This window comes from Lactuca serriola, chromosome 7, assembly GCF_051521515.1.
Source record: "Lactuca serriola cultivar US96UC23 chromosome 7, Lser_US96UC23_V15, whole genome shotgun sequence".
In the NCBI taxonomy this organism is placed as follows: Eukaryota; Viridiplantae; Streptophyta; class Magnoliopsida; order Asterales; family Asteraceae; genus Lactuca; species Lactuca serriola.
The window spans coordinates 19,995,466-20,002,263 of record NC_136414.1 but is presented as its reverse complement, the minus strand read 5'-3'; positions in this window follow the sequence as shown (position 1 = coordinate 20,002,263).

Genomic DNA, 6,798 nt, shown 5'->3' with positions numbered 1-6,798 from the left:
TGACAAACGTCATAACATTCCAACGCCTGAAGAACGTTGCGTATAGGCATTTCGAGTCAATAGTATGGTTATAAAACTCACATGGGGTATTAAAAATACATTGATTTACGAGGTTTTCAAACACGTTGGTTATTTTACACTTACATATATTTTTTTTAGAAACAAACATTGATCTTGAGAGAAGGCTTCTTTTATACTAGTAGAAAATATAGGATTTTCTAGAAACAAACAAACAAAGACAAAACATTTCATTTCATACAAACATTGTCATTTAATACTTATGAAACTCACCAGCTTAAATGCTGATCTACTCTTTCAAAATTACTTGTATGTCCCAGGGATTCAGTAATTTCAGGTATCAATATGCTTTTGAAGAAGGGATGCTGCGGCGCCAGTTTAATCTCATATTTTGACATCATATTGTAATTGGTTTTAAACATGTAACTTTTGAAAAATGTAAATTTTCAATTATATATATGATGGTTGTATTGCTTTCTTTACTATGTATTCATTTGTTACGTTACCACATGAAGTCATCCGCCCCCGAACGTTTCCGCCGTTCAGGTTTGGGGGTGTGACACCTCCTGATGTGCTTTTTCTATCCCATTGAAGACCACCATAGTTTGAATCTGAATATGCTTGAAGTAAGAAGTTCTCATTTGCTGGGTACTAGATTCTGAAACTCTTTGTACCTTTGAGGTATCGGAAAATTTGTTTCACAGCGAAAGATGAGACATCTTTTGGTTGACTTGAAATCTGGCACACAAACATGTGGAAAACATGATGTCCGGACGACTTGTTGTGAGATAGAGCAGAGATCCAATCATTCCTCTGTACTTCTTTTCATCAACTGCTACCCCTGAAGGGTCGGTAAAGATCTAGTGTCTGAAACTCGTTGGTACCTTAGCTGAGGTAGATGTGTCCATTGAGTACTTTTTGAGGAGTTCCGAAATGTACTTCTCTTGGTGAATGAGAACTCCTCTGTTAGTCTGTTTGACTTGGATACCAAGAAAGAAGCTTAACTCTCGATTCATGCTCATTTGGAGTCGATTGATCATTAGTTTAGCAAAGTTAGCAACCATTGATGAATCCATAGATCCAAAAATGATGTCGTCCACATAAATTTGAACCAGCATGAGGTGCTTTCCATTTGATCTTCGAAACAGGGTAGGATCTAAAATACCTCTTTGGAAACCGGAGCGCTTGAGGAAGTCAGTGAGAGTCTCATACCATGAGTGAGGAGCTTGCTTGAGGCCATAGACTGCCTTCCGGAGTTTGTAGCAGTAGTTTGGAAATGAGAGATTAACAAAACCGGGAGGTTGTTGAAGATATACTTTAGTGTCAAGTTCACCATTAAGAAAAGCACTCTTAACATCCATTTGGTAAACTTTGAAGCCTTTGTGAGCAACATAAGCAAGAAAGGTTCCGATGGCTTCGAGACGTGCAACAGGAGCAAAGGTCTTATCGTAGTCGATCCCTTCAATCTGTGTAAATCCTTTAGCCACCAATCTAGCTTTATTTCGAATAATAACTCCTGCGTCATCCAACTTGTTGCGAAACACCCATCTAGTACCGACAATGGGATGATTCTAAGGAGGAGGTACGAGAGTCCATACTTCATTTCTATCGAATTCTGCCAATTCTTCTTGCATGGATGTAATCCAGTCAATATGCTCTAATACTTCCTTGATGGATTTGGGTTCAACCATAGAGATAAATTCCGAAAAATGACATTTATTTTGAACACTTGTAGCAGAGCGAGTTTGAACACCAGCATTAGGGTTTCCAATAACTTGGTTTGGAGGGTGATCTCGAGTCCAGATGCGAAGTCTTGATAGTTCTTGAGCAGCAGAAGATTCAATATTAATGATAGGATTGTGTTGCTCCCCCTGAACTACTGAATCGGAGAGGTTGACATCATCATCAGAAGGGAACTCAAAGAAATTTTCGTTGTCATCAATGTTGATAGGATTAGAGTTATCAAAATCAGCAGCTGTATCTAGGACACCATCCACATTTGATTCAAGAGAGGGTTGACCATTCTCCCCCTCAACTTGAGAAGGTTGAAACAGTTCGGAATCAAATGGAGAAAGAGAGGGTAGAGGAGCAGAAACAGGTTGTAAAGTAGGAAGGGATGATGAAGTTTGACTTGATCGAGATTACAAATCAAGTGTTGTTTCAGACGGTCCAAAAAAAGTTTCAAAATTGACTTCATGAATTATCTGAATGTTCGGACATTATGAGGTTGGAGCATCGGACTCCATAATGTGAGTTGTAACATGCATGGGAACAAAATTCCGAACGAAATTATAATCAAAGGTGACATCAAAGCTTTCTTCAATAACTTGAGTTCGACGGTTGAGAACTCGATATGCATTTGACTTTGAAGAGTACCCAAGAAATATTGCTTCATTAGCTTTGGGTTGGAACTTTGTAAGCTGATCACGATTATTTTTGATGAAACATCGACATCCGAAGACATGGAGAAATGAAATACTTGGATTCCGACCATTCATTTATTCATATGGTATTATGTTGAGGTGTCGATTAATGATACTTCTATTTTGAGTGAAGCATGCATTTGATACGGATTCAACCCATAGATAGAGTGGTAGATTTGCGAAGTTAAGCATGGATCGAGTAGCTTCAACAAGAGTTCTATTACATCTTTCTACTACACTATTATGTTGTGGAGTTTAAGGAGCTGAGAAGTTGTGGTCAATTCCTTTATCGGTGAGGAATTTCTCAATGGTGGAGTTAGTGAATTCCGAGCTATTGTTACTTCGGATTCTCCTAATTGGGAGTTTGATGAGAACTTTTATTCCTTTGATAAAATTGATGAACTCATAGGCTGTTTCTGATTTCAGCCTTAGGAAGAAGACGCAAGTGAATCTTGTAAAGTCATCAACAATCACAAGAATGTATTTCTTATGATGAAGACTCTCTATAGTGGATGGTCCATAAAGATCAATGTGTAGAAGATCCAATGGTTCCGAGATTGATTTTTTGAAGATAACAGGATGACCCTTCTTCAATTGCTTTCCACACTCACAAGCAGCACACAAATGATCATTTTCAAATTTGAGAGGAGGTAAACTTCTCACCATTTCACCGGATACGAGATCATTCATGTACCAAAAGTTCAGATGAGCAAACCTTAGGTGCCATAACCAACTCACTTCAGGAACGACTTTGGAGAGAAGGTAGAGTTGCGGTTTGTCAATAATCATGTTGATGTCGAGTGGGTACATGTTCTTGTTGCGATTTGACCTGATTAAGCACTGTTTTCGGTCTTAAGACATTACATAGCTGTGCTTCTTGCAAAATTCAACACGTCAATTTGAGTCAGTGAGATGAGGTACACTAATCAAATTATGTTTCATATCAGCTACATAAACCACATTTGAGATAGAGAAATTTCCATTGGTAAGAATTCCATAACCACAAATTTGAGAATTGGAGTTGTTTCCATATGTCACGTAACCAACATTTGGAGAAAGCTTGATATCCCACAGAAAGTCCTTCTACCTCGTCATGTGCATGGAGCAAGCACTATCAATATACCATATTGTTTCTTGCTCCGAAGCACAAAGTGCCTGCAAAATTAGTGAGTGGTGGAGCTTCTAGGCTCCGAGTTAGGTTTAGGGACATAGGCACGGGCTTTTGACTTTAATTGTGACTTCGGAACAACTTTGTGTTTCCTGGGAATGTCATTTGAGTTTTTAGGAAACAAACAAAAGGTTAATGTATTTTTATCTATCCAGTAGTCATATTCGATTACTTGAGGGTTCAAAATGGCTTTCTTCGGACCTGATGTTTCCGAAGTAGTGGAAGTCACTGTTTCATCCGGAGCCACATACTTTTTTCTTTCCAAACAAAGTTTTGTTTTGAAGACTTTGTAAAATTTGTTTTCTTGACATGTTTCTGTTTATTTGATGACACATTCGATTTTGAAAGTCAAGGTCTAAAAGTTGTGCCATCAGATTTTGCAATAAAAACAGATGAACCAGTCCGAGGAGAGGTGTTTCAGATATATGTGGGGTTTACTTTTGACTCTTTCTGAGTGGAACTAACCGCCTTCTTTTGTTCTATGGGAATTGGAGGATTTGAGGATCTTTTGAGTATCTTATTAGGAATGAAGGAGTTTTGACTATGGGTTGATGAGTAAGAATTCCGAGATACACTCTTTTTGGAGTTCTCAAGGAATCTTGAATTTACTCTAGTCTTAACTTCCTTTTTATGTGCATTTCGAGCTTCCACTTTAGGGTCTACAATATCCTTCCTATTCAGCATTGGCTTTCTTTTGATTGAGACGAGGATTTTGAAGTCTGTCCTACTGAAGGATTGTTAAACACAGGCTTAATGGGAACCAGATTTGTTTTTGAAATTACCTGAGGTTCAGAATCACACGAGATTGTCTCATCGAATTCACTATCTAAGGATGCCCAAACACACTCTAATGGTTCAGACGAAGTTGATTCTGGAAAAATTTCCTCAACAACACAGTTGTTATGAGGGCTGAGGTTCGGATTTTGAACAACAGACTTTTGAGTATTAGAGGTCCGATTCAGGTCCAGGTTTATCAGAGGCAGAAATTACGTGTAATCGGGACTCTTAACAACTATGGGTTGAAACTCAGGAATCAAGGTTGCGAACTTGTCATTAGTCTCAGGAAGGGGCGACAAGGGAGAGACATGCGTCTCTGAATGTTGATGGTTCGGAACATCTCCCATAAAGTTCAAATTTTGCAAATCCTTCAAGGGACTAGCTATTGGTTTCAGAAACTCACTTCTGAGACCAGGAGCTTTTGACCAAGGATGACGAAAGTTATGAGTCATTCGTTGATTCGCTTCAAGTATGTCAATGAAATTATGCAAAACATCTATTTTTGTATTGAGATGTTCGTTATCAGAAATTAAAATGTTTCTTTCAGAGTAGGTGATTTCACATTTGTCTTTTAGAATAGTACATTCATCTTTTGACATTACAAGCTCATGCTCTAAAGACTCGATTTTCAACTTTTTATCCATAAAACATAACCTAAGACGATTTAATTCACACTCCTTCTCACTGGCTTCTATAGCGGACTCATATGCTTTATAAATGGTGTTCATATCTATTTGGATCTGGGTTAGATAAGGTTCACAAAGAGACAAGTCAAAATTATTATCAGTAATCATAGATTTTAATTGTTGAACAATGCTTCGACCAGGTGGATCGTTGGTGGCCATGTAGCAGTTGTGTGGTTCAACAATATCATCTTCATCTTCTGAGCCATAGGACCAATAGCCTTCATCACATTCAACAATTTGTCTTGCCATGAAGCACATGTTTCTTCCAGTCACCATGTCGCCATCATCTCCAGATGACCAATATCCTTCTACATCCCTTGATACAGTAGTTACAAAAGCTTTTTCACTCTCTGCCATCTCTTGAGCTCTTCGGGCGTAGTATGCAGAGTCCTTGATCTTTGGTTTTTGCGGAGCTTCAGCTAAACAATATTTTGCAAAGTGGTTTGCATGTCCACACTTGTGACACACTATTTTTGGCATGTCGGATTTTGGATTCTGTGGTGGTTCCGAAATAGAGTTTGGCTTTGTAATGTTTGGTTTCTATGAGGGAGGATTTTTCGGAGTTGGTTGAGATTCTGGAGGTTAGTAAGCTTGAGGATTATTTTGGTGAGGAGCATGAAATCGATTTTGGTATTGTTTGTAAGATGGATTGAAAAGACGTTTGTATTTCATGGAGAGTAGAGCCAACTCCTGTTGGAAACCGAGTTCACAATCTATGGCTTCAAAATCATCAACATGATAGTTTTGTGTGGGTAAGACAGGTAAGGAGGACTGAACAGATGGAACAATGGGTTTGAAAGTATCCGAGGTGGATGGGTTCAGAATGGTTGGTTTGAAGGAACTGACAAGAGCAAGAGGACCTCTAGAGAGTTCCTTTATGGTTTGAGCAACATTAGATTCGTGTCCTTGAAGTTCATCAAAAAGTTGATAAAGCTTTAACTTTTTCAATGAGCAATTACTTTGGAGACAAGATTTCACATTTCTCCATCCTTTACGGAGGTTGTTAATGAACTTGAGATTGTACTCCAAGGGAGTTCGGACAATCCCATGAGTAGTCATGTTGCTGACTACGATTCGGTAACGGTTAGAGGCTGAGGCCACTGATTCACCATGAGTGGTAGTGAAGGTGTCAAAATCATTGACAAACGAGGTGAGACGCTTGTCTTTCATGTTTTCTGAACCTTCTATCAGATCTTGGAGAGTGTCCCAAATTTATTTTGTTGATTTACACAACTTAATGTGTTCAAAGAGTGAAGGAGGAACACCAAACACCATTTCTGAGAAGGAAACTTGATCAGCATGCAACTTCTCAATATCATCAGCTGTTAGAGGAGTTGGACGAGTCTCATGTTGACCCATAAGCTAAGCAGCAACATCTCTTATAACTGTTCTTACAGGAACATGAGGGCCTTCTTTGACGGATCTCCAAATAGCTTCACATTTCTCTTTAGCTAATAAAAATCTTTCCATTCTAACTTTCCAATGATCATATTCTTCTACAACTAGCAGTGGAGCATGTGTAGGGCCACCCACGGTATTTGTGATTTGCATTGAAATCATTTGTTGAGTATTAGAAGCGGCCATTGAAGTTAAGATATCTTCAAGCAAAAGTGGTATATAGAAGAACTTTTATCCTTAACACAAAAATGGTTGACATACTAAGGTAATTTCAAACCAACTATAATATGATCTTATGGATTCAAAGGACAACCACTCAAGCTCTGAT